The following is a 13,732-nucleotide window of genomic DNA, read 5'->3' as shown; positions in this document are numbered from 1 at the left end:
GGAGCCATGGAGATGGCAGAAGCCCAGGTTGAGGCACCCTGTCCTCCCCAGTTTCCCGTGGGACATGGGGCCCCAGGAGAGGACTTGTGTGGGGTCTTCCAGCAGGTTAGGCTCCCCTCATCTCCCTTCACCTCCAACTGAACTGTCATCAGTGTTTTGATGTGAGAGCCTTGTGCAGGTTGAGGCCCTGATCCTCTGTCACAAAGAGAAGAGGTGCACATTCAGTCCTGGGCCTGAAAGAGCAGTTTAATCACCATGGTAACTGCACTGAGGCCAACCAGTCCCTACACAACACTGTCCCGTTGTGAGAGAGAGAGAGTGAGTCTTGGACTCAGGAGGAGAAAGTGAGCAAAACAGAATGTGAGGTCCGGATAGTTCATGGTTGAGATATCACTGAGTCTGCATGCTGCTGACAAATACATCTACTTATCCAATTATAACAGAACAAGTTGACAGTGTGACTGACTGGGGTTCAAACTTGGCTCTGCTGGCTGACACAAGACTGTGTTAGCCTGCTGAGCTAAAGCCTAGGCATTAGCTTGAGGAACTAACACAAGTTGTCAAGTCTCAGGCAAGGTTACTCATTTATCCAGTGCGGTTCTGAACCACCTCTGTTACAGCATCAACAAATCAACGCTGTCATTGCATGAGGATTAATTCAACACTTTGCAATATTGAGTTACAACAAATAGTGTTCGCTGTGATTTACTGCGTGTAATGAGGTGGGGTGAGTTATTCACAGTTGCTTGATCACACCTGTGTCTCACATGGATGGTTCTGTCAGTGTTCCTCCTCCAAATGTTTCCCCCAGGCCTTGCAAGCTCTATATGGGCCCCAACCACCTGGCTCTCACAACCTTAGATTTATAACAGTCGTATAATTCTAGCTCTGTGTGAAATCCCACACAGACTTTTGCAGAGGTTGATGGTTTTAAGTCCTCCCTTCTCTCAGTCTAGTTCTGTGTGAAATCCCATGCAGACTAGAATATCTGGCTGGGTAAGCTATATGACCTGTGTCAAAAAGGATGTATTTTCTTTCAAATACTTGATTATTTCACTTGTACTTCATCGAACACAGTGCGAAGGAAGCAAAGGAGTAGGGCAAACCTGCACCCTATATTTAAAATGTATGCACGCATCACTGTAAGTTGCTTTGGATAAAAGCGTCTGCTAAATGGCATATATTGTTATATTATAAACTGGGTGGTTAGAGCCCTGAATGCTGATTGGCTGACAGCTGTGGTATATCAAACTGTATACCACGGGTATGACAAACATTTATTTTTACTGCTCTAGTTATATTGATAACCAGTTTATAATAGCAATAAGGCATCTCGGGGGTTTGTGGTATATACCACGGCTAAAGGCTGTGCGATGTGTCGTGCCTAAGAACAGCCCTTAGCCGTTGTATATTGGCCATATACAGTTGAAGTCGGAAGTGTACATATATCTTAGCCAAATACATTTAAACTCAGTTTTTCACAATTCCTGACATTTAATCCGAGTAAAAACACCAGAGCTGGTGTAACTGAGTCAGGTTTGTAGTCTTCCTTGCTCGAACACGCTTTTTCACTCCTGCCTCACATTTTCTATATGATTGCCACAACTTTGGAAGTATGCTTGGGGTCATTGTCCATATGGAAGACCCATTTGCGACCAAGCTTTAACTTCCTGACTGATGTCTTGAAATGTTGCTTTAATATATCCACATACATTTTCCTCCCTCATGATGCCATCTATTTTGTGAAGTGCACCAGTCCCTCCTGCAGCAAAGCACCCCCACAACATGATGCTGCCACCCCCGTGCTTCACGGTTGGGATGGTGTTCTTCGGCTTGCAAGCCTCCCCCTTTTTCCTCCAAACATAACGATGGTCATTATGGCCAAACAGTTCTATTTTTGTTTCATCAGACCAGAGGACATTTCTCCAAAAAGTACGATCTTTGTCCCCATGTGCAGTTGCAAACCGTAGTCTGGCTTTTTTATGGTGGTTTTGGAGCAGTGGCTTCGTCCTTGCTGAGCGGCCTTTCAGGTTATGTCGATATCGGACTCGTTTTACTGTGGATATAGATACTTTGTACCTGTTTCCTCCAGCATCTTCACAAGGTCCTTTGCTGCTGTTCTGGGATTAATTTGCACTTTTCGCACCAAGTACGTTCATCTCTAGGAGACAGAACACATCTCCTTCCTGAGCGGTATGACAGCTGCGTGGTCCCATGGTGTTTATACTTGTTTACTATTGTTTGTACAGATGAACGTGGTTCCTTCAGACGTTTGGAAATTCCTGCCAAGGATGAACCCGACTTATGGGGGATACAATTTTTTTCTGAGGTCTTGGCTGATTTCTTTTGATTTTCCCATGATGTCAAGCTAAGAGGCACTGAGTTTGAAGGTATGCCTTGAAATACATCCACAGGTACACCTCCAATTGACTCAAATGATGTCAATTAGCCTAACAGAAGCTTCTAACGCCATGACATAATTTTATGGAATTTTCCAAGCTGTTAAATGGCACAGTCAACTTAGTGTATGTAAACTTCTGACCCACTGGAATTGTGATACAGTGAATTATAAGTGAAATAATCTGTCTGTAAACAATTGTTGGAAAAATGAAGTGTCATGCACAAGATAGATGTCCTAACCGACTTGCCAAAACTATAGTCTGTTAACAAGACATTTGTGGAGTGGTTGAAAAACGAGTTTTAATGACTCCAACCTAAGTGTATGTAAACTTCCGACTTCAACTGTACCACAGCCCTCATGCCTTACTGCTTGATTATGGTATTACTGTACCTGGCATTTCAGATAGGCTCAATTAAACGCTCAAAGTATTTGAAAGAAAACAAACACTAGTTGAATCCAGGTCTGCTATACCCAGTTTGTCTGTTTTTCAGAATATGATCAGTGATGCTGAATGTCAAAGGGTGGGGGAGAGGGGGAAGCAACGGCCCATCCTACATCCTCTCTGTACACACACAGCTAATTACAGGGCCTGCTCTCCTCAGCTGTCACTGACATAGTCTCTTTACATGTCAATGCCAGCCGAATGGGCCCTCATCATCAGTGCTCCCTCCCTGTCCCAGGGCCCTCGTAGGAAAATAAAACAGAAAAAAATGCCTTGTCCTCGCCCCAGCTGCCAGTCTCACAGGGCAAACATGGCACAATGGCGCAGGGCACTGAGGCTCAGTCACAGGGCACACACACACACACCCCTCTCTCCACCCTGCCCTACCCTTCAGCTGCACCCACCCTATCCTACTCCATTCACAGGGGCATAACGTAGTCTTTCTGGGGGCCTCTCATCACGCCACGCCCCACAACCGCCCTCCTTTGTGTTGGTCTAGCACTCTGAGGAAATGATCAAGTACAAGGAGTGGGTGTGTATTTGTAGCGGGAACTTGTGTTTTTTTTTTGTCTACCATTTGCCATTTGTGGAAGGGGAGGTAGGGCCTTGGCTAGGAGCCCGGCTGTGGTGTGGTGGTGTTGGCTGCATATAAACATCGAGGGTGAACACAGGCACATTTGTTTAGGCCTCCTCCCCCCTCACCTCAGGCAGCCTTGGGAGGAACAGTTGACAATTCCTAACCACACTAGCCTGGACTGCATACCCATCCACACACTGAGGATAGACAAGGCCAGTTGTGGACTGGAGGAAGAAAGGAAGTTTACCTGAAGACTGGACAAAAGAGGCAATATAAAAATAAAATAAAAAGTAAGTTGACTTTTACTGTTGATTTGTTGACTTTGATATAGTTTCAAAAAGAAATGCATGACTTATCACTCAAAATGACAGTGGATTGTCTCTACAAAAGCAGCGAGGGCAGAGTTGTGTAGCTTGGTAATGTTTTTATTCCACATTTTGTGCCTTGGTTCACCGGCATCTCTGTTCATCTCCTGGGAAGCGAGAGTTGCTAGAATCAGTGAGCTTAACATTTCAGGATGTGGACAATTTATTTATCTATAAATTCCCTTTGTAGCTCACGAATGTTGATGGGCCTCTCTTCGAGCTGCTGATGTGAAATGGGACATTGCTTTATTCCCAGTGGGACTGCTAATAACATGGCTTGGACATTCCAACATGTCATTGTAGCATGGGGCGATGCATGAATCTACTTAGTGTTCCTCTGAGCAAAAACATTTCAGTAGACACAGAATCTATGTCCCAAATGGAACCCTTCCCCCTGTATTGCAGTACTTTTAACCAGAGGCTTGTATATTTCTATATTTATTTATTTGTAGTTCTGTTCTTGTCTATTATTTTTCTGTATTATGTCATGTTTTATGCTTTGTGTGAACCCCAGGAAGAGTAGCTGCTGCTTTTGCAACAGCTAGTGGGGATTAAAATAAAATCCCTGGTCAAAAGCAGTGCACTATAAAGGGAATAGGGTGCCATTTGGGACACACTCAGAGACTGCCTTGACACTGAGCACGTTTCAGTAGACACAGACTGCCTCTACACCCCCCCCAGTCATCTCACTACACTGGGAGCTACACTGTCTCAGATAGAGCCATGCTTTAGCTCCAGCTAGCATTTTTGGTTGGATTCGTATTGGATAGTAGATTTCCCTTCATTATTACGTTCTCCATTTATGATGTTATCATGTATAGGACACATGTAGAGGACACACTATAGCATTGCGTTTGATTGTTTTAATATTTGTTCTAATAAGGAACAAAACACATACGCTTTTACCATTAACCGGATGCCTGATAATTAAAAGTCATATTTATCTCAATGTTGGTATGGAAGCTGTAGGACTGACTGCTTTATGAGCAAGCAGATTTAACTCCCATATGCAGCTGGGAATTCCAAAGGGTAGTGTTCTGGTTAAATGGTATAGATGGAAAATGCATCTTAACTAGGAGAATTCTCTAACGATGACTTTGGCCGAGACTTGGTCAACTCTTCATCTTCATGAATTCCAGACATTGGATTGTATATGATTGTATCAAGATATGGATTTGCCATTCCATTCCATCACGTAATACGTTATGGCAGAAAGGAGAATGGAAATATCTTTCAAACATGAATCTGTCTGAGTGTTTGAGAAGAGCTTTGGTTGTTCCAGTATGGTACACTCTGGTATGCATTTGCTGCAGAGTAAAATATAGTAGCCTATAGCTCACCCCATGGACTAGCTCCAACTTCTCGCTAATCATAAGTGCAAAGAAAACAGGAAGGAATGTCTGGTGAAAGCTGGTCCGCACTGAAAACAATGAAAAGTGCATATTTCATCATTATGACAATGATGACATGTAACGATGAGGGTAGGCTAATTGTATGGGTTTCTGACCATATAAGTCCAACATTGCTCCTCCCCAGTGTCCCAAACTGGTAATAAAATAAAATGGTATTTGTCACACGCTTCGTAACAACAGGTGTAGACTAACAGTAAGCCCTTCTGAACAATGCAGAGAGAAACATATAGGAAAATAATAACACAAGGAATAAATACACAATGAGTAAAGATAATTGGCTATATACACAGGGTACCAGTACCGAGTCCATGCGCAGGGGTACGAGGTTATTGAAGTAAATATGTACATATAGGTAGGGACAAAGTGACTAGGCAACAGGATTGATAACTGACAGTAGAGTCAAAAGAGTCAGTGCAAAAAGGGTCAATGCAGATAGTCCGGGGAGCTATTTGGTTAAATATTTAGTAGTCATGGAGGTAGAAGCGATTCAGGGTCCTGTTGGTTCCAGATTTGATGCATCGGCACTGCTTGAGGTATTGCTCTCTTATTGGAAAGTGCAGGGTGAAAATCACTGGAGCTATTGGCCAGATATACATGTTCTATCCTATTTAAAACCTCCTTAGAGAGCAATTACAGCCAAAGTACTGCTAAGTACACCTCTAAAACAATGGGCGATAGCTCAACATTCAGTTGTTAATAACGATAAATCCGTAAATAAGTAAAACTACTATGGCACACTTAACGTTGAGTACTTGGCTCATCTTCTTTTGAGAGTCTCTCTCTACTAGAACCTGCATTCCACGTTTAATAGGTTTAGAATGTTCTGGATTTGAAACTGCTGACATTACTTGCAACAATAGTCTCTATAGTCTTTGTAATAGGCTTTTTATGGCTCACAGGCCTCTACCTATCTTAGCCAATATGACTCAAAGCAGACTAGATATGAAAGACCTTATGAGAAACACTTCTGTTTGGAACATTGTTGAACACATAACACTAGTGTATACTGATGTTGTGAGCGATGTTATTATTATTATTTGTCAATGTTGTGTAGTTCCAAAATATGAGGGATCAGTGGATTTTTATTTTATTGCTAATTGATGATCTACCTAGCAACTACTTTTCTCTGTTCTGATTGCTTAGATGTTGACAACAGGAAGTACTTGAAGTGACATATTTCTGTGAATGTAGTCTGTTCATGAGTAAAAGAGAAATCAAAAGAGTAAAAGAGTAATCTGTCTCCATCCAGTGTTGTCAACATAGAGAGTCATCAAACCACCTTCTAAAGAACCCCCAAACTACGTTAGTACAGCCAAACAGCAGTAATGGTAAGTCTGGCAGTGGCAACCTATTGTCAAGTAGTACAGGCATAACAAAAATAGAGTGACTTTGAAATAATTATAATAAAAACCATTTTGGTATACAATTGGTAGTTACAGTCTTGTCTCATCGCTGCAACTCCCGTACAGACTCAGGAGAGGCGAAGGTCAAGAGCCGTGCGTCCTCCGAAATGCAACCCAACCAAGCCGCACAGCTTCTTGACACAATGCTCACTTAACCCAGAAGCACCAATGTGTCGGAGGAAACACTGTACACCTTGCGTCCGTGTCACCATACACTGTGCCTGGCCAGCCACAGGAGTTGCTAGTGCACAATGGGACAAGAACATCCCTGCTGGCCAAACCCTCCCCTAACCCGGACGACACTGGGCCAATTGTGCGCCGCACGTGGGTCTCTCAGTCACCAGCCGGCTGCGACAGAGCCTGGACTCGAACCCAGAATCTCTACTGGCACAGCTGGCACTATGATGCAGTGCCTTAGACCACTGCGCCACTCAGGAGGCCTGACTTTGATATAATTTAAAGAAAACACAGGCTATTTGTCATAAAATGTATCCTGTCCTCAGCTCTTTCCCTTCATCCTCACTGATTGGAAAAAAACTACAGGGCCACGTTCAGCAGGACACAATAAAAACCTATTATGTAGAACAAGCATGCCTCTGGCATGTAGAACAAGGAATCATGAGAGTTCTGTTCATGGTATTTCTATGTGCAATGTTCCACAAGGTTTGCTTGCTGAACATGGTCCAGGTAAAAACTATAGGGTGGAATCTCGTCATTAGGTTGGTTTTCACCTGGGGCAAAATGTTTAGTTTTGCAACTGTTTGGACTAATGATCCCACCCCTGTTCAGTTCTTTCAGATCAGTGCATATCAAGGAGAAGAGGTTAGAAGAGGAATGATCTTTAAAGCTTTCTTCCTCTTCAGTAGAGGGAGGAATTTTTACACCCCTCTACTCCAATCGTTTCCACCGTCCCCCTCAAAGGGTCTGACCCTTAACCCCCAACAGTTTAAGGTCTTCCCTCCAATGGACGGGTTCTAGCCACGGGGCAAGCCATATATTTTGTGCATGATTACCTTGTCAGTAGCCTCTCAGGCGAGTGTTAGACGTCACGAGGAGAGAGATACTCTTTCCACGTTGAAACTGAGAAATGTCAATGCGTTCGATTGCACAAAAAATGCTTTATTTTTTATGAGACAGACTACCACACGTATTCAATGAATTAGATTAGATTGAACAGAATAGATTGAATTTGCATGTTCAAATGTCAGTTCGAAGATAATGGAGTGCTCTGTCCCCATACATAACTTGAAGTGCCTCTTCACAAGGGGTTTGTGTACTAGCATTTGAGCCAATTGATTAATACTTGGGTTATTCTGATTAGATTTATGTACGAAGGCTTATCATAGCCTACGAATGTTTTTGACACTATGTAGCATTTGAGGCTTTCCAATTTAAAATCACAAGGAGTAGGCTACACTCTTATCTGACCGGCAATGTAGTTGCCTTATTGCAGTATTCCCAAACTGGGGTGCGTGCAATGCCGTCGGGGGTACGCCAAATAAAAATGTGATTCACGGTTTGTATATTTTAAAAACTAATTCTTCACATTTTCAAACAGTCCATTTATATTTTCCAATGGGGCTATACGTTTGGATGAGGTTTTTTTCTCGCCTGAGTAGCCTCGTTTCACTGCCAAAAATAAAATTGAACCATCTTATGTTCAGCGAAATAACAACACAATGTCAAATACAGGTAGCCTAGTCAAATAATTATCATCCAACCACATTAACCATTACTCTCTCGCAGGAATTCCACTAACGGTCCGTATGTAGCCAAATGTAGCTGCTGCTCATGTTGGTATCTGTACTTATGGCGCAAAAGTCATGACAGGGAGACATAGTGGAGTGGTAACCCGCGTGCAAGCAGTTGCTCCCGACGCCACTTGGGTACACTGCAGCATCCACCGAGAGGCTCTTGCTGCCAAAGGAATGCCTGACAGCTTGAAAGACGTTTTGGACACTACAGTGAAAATGGTTAACTTTGTTAAAGCAATGCCCCTGACGAGCTTAAAGTTTTCTTTGCTGACCATAATTTTCACTTGTCTGACCACTTACATGATGATGAGTTTCTCACATGACTGGCCTATCTGGGTGAAGTTTTTTCTCGCCTGAATGATCTGAATCTAGGATTACAGGGACTCTCCACAACTATATTCAATGTGCTGGACAAAATTGAGGCTATGATTAAGAAGTTGGAGCTCTTCTCTGTCTACATTAACAAGGACAACATACAGGTCTTTCCATCATTGGATGATTTTTTGTGCGCAAATGAACTCAAGCTTACGGACAATGTCAAATGTGATATAGCGAAGCACCTGAGTGATTTGGGTACGCAATTACGCAGGTACTTTCCCGAAACGGATGACACAAATAACTGGATTCGTTATCCATTTCATGCCCTGCCTCCAGTCCACTTACCGATATCTGAACAAGAGAGCCTCATCGAAATTGCAACAAGCGGTTCTGTGAAAATTGATTTTAATCAGAAACCACTGCTAGATTTCTGGAATGGGCTGCAGTCAGAGTATCCTGCCTTGGCAAATCGCGCTGTTAAGACACTGATGCACTTTGCAACCATGTATCTATGTGAGAGTGGATTCTCAGCCCTCACTAGCATGAAAACTAAATGCAGGCACAGACTGTGTGTGGAAGATGATTTAAGACTGAGACTCTCTCCAATACAACCCAACATTGCAGAGTTATGTACATCCTTTAAAGCATACCCGTCTCATTAACCTGTGGTGAGTTATTCACAATTTTTGATGAACAAATAAGGTTTTATATGTAAGATGGCTAAATAAAGAGCAAAAAATTTACTATTATTATTTGTTCCCTGGTCCTATAAGAGCTCTTTGTCACTTCCCACGAGCCGGGGAAGTGACAAAAACTCACACTCATTCTAATGTTTAGTAAATGTACAACATTTGAGAGTGCACTGACCCTGGTGCTAGAGGCGGTACGCAGCCGGTGGTTGAATGTTTGAAGGGGTACGGGACTATAAAAAGTTCGGGAACCACTGCCTTATGATATAAGACCCATTGTGAGCGGTAATCTGGGATTCAAACAACAACAAAGCTGTCACCACGACAATTTCTGGGGTAAACAGCTGAGGGATAGGACTGGAGACTCTCAAAGTCACAGACAGAGGCATTTATACGTTATACTCTTCAAGAATCAATGGTTAGAAATCATTCATTTCTAAGTCCAAGAGTCAACACCAACGTATGTTTCTTCAACCGAGTCGACCACAACCCAGCCTCGCTTTGACAGGCAATGTCACGGGTCTCCTCGACATCTCTTGCCGAACAGCACAGCAATGCAATGAGCTACGAGAGGAGGAATGCGAAAACAATGTGGAATCTTTCAAAAAAGTATTGCATTTGTGGCCACAAGGTATGCAACAGAGGCATTTCGAGAGGCTGAATCGGTGCGTTTGTGCTCGCCAACTGTGATGACAAACAGTGGGTGACGTGACCGGTCTGATGGTTTCTGTCAGTGTGCCCCTTGTCTACTTTACTCTGGGTCTGTGGTGAGGAATGCTTCAAGTGTTAAGAAGCAGACATTCTGTGGGGAGCCCCAATCAAAAGCAGACCGGGGTCCTTATTTGGAAATACTGTAGTCTTACTAGTATGAGGGCTGATCTAGGATCCCCTCCCTGTCAAAATTGAAACTAATAACACTCAATGAATACGGCTCCAGGGCTTCTATCTAAAGAGTAGGAGTGCTAATCTAGGATCTGTTTTGTCTTTTGGATCATATTGATTAACGTTATATGGACAGGGAGAGTCCTGATCCTAGATCAGCACTCCTACTTTTAGACACTTGAGACATACAGCCTTTGGGCCCATATTCAGAAATAGTCTAAGAGTAGGAGTGCTGTCCATAATATCAAGCTCATCATGATCTAAAAGGCTAAACTGATTTGCACTTCTAAACTGATCCTAGATCAGCACAACTAAGAGTTCTCTTGAGTTTGTGAATAATGGCCCAGACCAGTAGTTTCCAATGGTAGTAGAAAAATCTGGTTGGCAGTAAAGCTGTGAGTCATGTGTCTCCCTTTAAATGAGAGAGAGAAAAAGATAAACACTTTAAACCTTCTGAGAGACTGGGGTCTACGCCAAGCCCAGACGCTTAAGGAATGCAGCTGGGCCTTGCTTGGTTTGCCACAGTTGAAGCCTGAGAAAGACATAATAACGCTGGCTGGTCAGACAGACTCAATTCAGCTAGCTAGCTAGCGTCATCAAAAACTAACCAACAGAGCTTTTGAGAAGGAATTATAGCATTTGCAAACATAGCTAATGTGTTTGTGTTTGTTTGTGTGTGTGTGTGTGGGGGGGGGGGGGGGTGTTTGGTTGGTTATTCTATCCTTGTGGGGAGCTAAAATCCCCAAACGTCCCCACAAGGACAGTAAAACAAGGAAAATGATCCCTTGTGGGGACACTTCCCACGTCCCCATGAGGACAAACGCTATTTTAAACTTAGGGGTTAGAATTAGGGTTAGTAGTTAGGGTTTGGGTTAGCGTTATGGGTTATGGTTAGGGTAAGGGTTATGGTTAGGGGTTAGAGAAAATAGGATTTTGAATGGAAATTAATTGCAGGTCCCCACGAGGATAGAAGAACACAACATAATTATCTGCGTATGAGTAGAGTAAATGTGATTGTTCATGATATGGGCGAGTCTGTGTAAATTGGTGGGCATTTCTTTGTAAAAGTCCCATTAGCAGTAACGGGAAGTGTCAGGTTTTGGCCAGGACTGTTCTGGTTTTTTGTCACTAGATGTCCCCATTGCACCTTTTTTGTACCTTTTGTTTTTCCCTTGCTCTAATTATTGTTTGCACCTGTATGTCGTTCCCTTGTTAGTATTTAATCCCTGTGTGTTCCTCAGTTCCTTGCTCAGTGTTTGTATGTTAGCACCCAGCCCCAGCCCAAGCCTTGTTGTGAACATATATTTTTCTCTTGTTGGATTTTCCAGAGGTTCTCTGGTTTTGTTCTTTTGTATTTTGGATTAGTCTTTTGAGGTTTGTTTTTCCCTTGCTGTTTTTACCACTTTGTGGATTTTCTTTGTATTTTGGAAGATATCTATTTTTTATTAAACCACCATCTCTAGTACTGCTGTGTCTGCCTCATCTTCTGGGTTCTGCCGATTTAGTGACTGTTTCTCGCACCGGGTCCTGACAGGAAGTTCATAGGAGCACATCAAATTTGGTGTCAAATGAAAGCTATGAATCAAAATAATTATTTTATAAAGGCATACATACATTTGGAATAAGCAAAGGCTTTGATTTCTAGTCAAACAGATGGAAAAGGGGTCTTAGAAAACATCTAGTAGAAAAAGTCTTAACAAGTATTAGAAATACATCAAAACACAATATTGTTGAAGGAAAGACGTTTTACAGAAATGATTTGCCTTCTGTAAGTTTAAGAAATATTGCTTAGTGTCTTGTCATTCTGTTACCAAAAACCCACTTATAGTGCTTTCGGGAAATATTCAGATCCCTTGACTTTTCCCACATTTTGTTAGGTTACAGCCTTATTCTAAAATGTATTTAAAAAAAAATTTCCCCTCTACAATCTACACACAATATCCCATTTAGGACAAAGCAAAAACAGGTTTATACACTTTTGCTAATTTATAAAAAATAAAAAAACTGAAATATCACATTTACATAAGTATTCAGACCCTTTACTCTGTACTTTGTTGAAGCACCTTTGGCAGCGATTACAGCCTCGAGTCTTCTTGGGTATGACACTACATGATTGGCACATCTTTATTTGGGGAGTTTTTCCCATTCTTCTCTGCAGATCCTCTCAAACTCTGTCAGGTTGGATAGGGAGCGTTGCTGCACAGCTATTTTCAGGTCTTGCCAGAGATGTTCGATCGGGTTTAAGTATGGGCTCTGGCTGGGCCACTCAAGAACATTCAGAGACTTGTCCGGAAGCCACTCCTGCCTTGTCCTGGCTGTGTGCTGAGGGCCGTTGTCCTGTTGGAAGGTGAACCTTCGCCCCAGTCTGAGGTCCTGACCGCTCTGGAGCAGGTTTTCATCAAGGATCTTTCTGTATTTTGCTAAGTTCATCTTTCCCTCGATCCTGACTAGTCTCCCAGTCTCCGCTGCTGAAAAACATCCCCAAAGCATGAAGCTGCCACCACCAGGCTTCACCATAGGGATGGTGCCAGGTTTCCTCCAGATGTGACGCTTGGCATTCAGGCCAAAGAGTTCAATCTCGTGGTCTCAGAGTCTTTAGGTGCCTTTTGGCAAACTCTGAGCGGGCTGTCATGTGCCTTTTACTGAGAAATGGCTTCTGTCTGGCCACTCTACCATAAAGGCCTGATTGGTGCAGTGCTGCAGAGATGGTTGTCCTTCTGGAAGGTTCTCCCATCTCCACAGAGGAACTCTTGAGCTTTGTCAGAGTGACCATCGGGTTCTAGGTTCTGTGGAGATGGGAGAACCTTCCAGAAGGCCCATCTCACCCGATTATTCAGTTTGGCCGGGCAGCCAGCTCTCGGAAGAGTCTTGATGGTTCCAAACTTTTTCCATTTAAGAACGATAGAGGCCACTGTGTTATTAGGGACCATCAATGCTGCAGAAATGTTTTGGTACCATTCCCCAGATCCGTGCCTCGACACAATCCTGTCTCTGAGCTCTACGGACAATTCCTTCGACCTCATGGCTTGTATTTTGCTCTGACATGCACTGTCAACTGTGAGAGATTATATAGACAGGTGTGTGCCTTTCCAAATCATGTCCAATCAATTGATTGATTTATCACAGGTGGACTCCAATCAAGTTGTAGAAACATCTCAAGAATGATCAATGGAAACAGGATGCACCTGAGCTCAATTTCAAGTCTCATACCAAAGGGTCTGAATACTTATGTAAATACTTATGTAGATTTCTATTTTTAATACATTTGCTAAAATTTCCCAAAACCTTTTTTGGCTTTGTTATTATAGGGTATTGTGTGTAGATTGCTGAGGAAATTTTAGAATAAGGCTGTAACGTAACAAAATGTGGGAAAAGTCAAGGGGTCTGAGTACTTTCTGAAGGCACTGTATCTTGAAGACATTTTCTAATTTCTCTCCCTCATGAGGACGGCAGATAATGAAAGCTAACAAGTAAAGGTAGACCTACCAA

Source organism: Salvelinus alpinus, chromosome 38 (assembly GCF_045679555.1).
Source record: "Salvelinus alpinus chromosome 38, SLU_Salpinus.1, whole genome shotgun sequence".
Lineage (NCBI taxonomy): Eukaryota > Metazoa > Chordata > Actinopteri > Salmoniformes > Salmonidae > Salvelinus > Salvelinus alpinus.
This window is presented reverse-complemented; position numbering follows the sequence as displayed.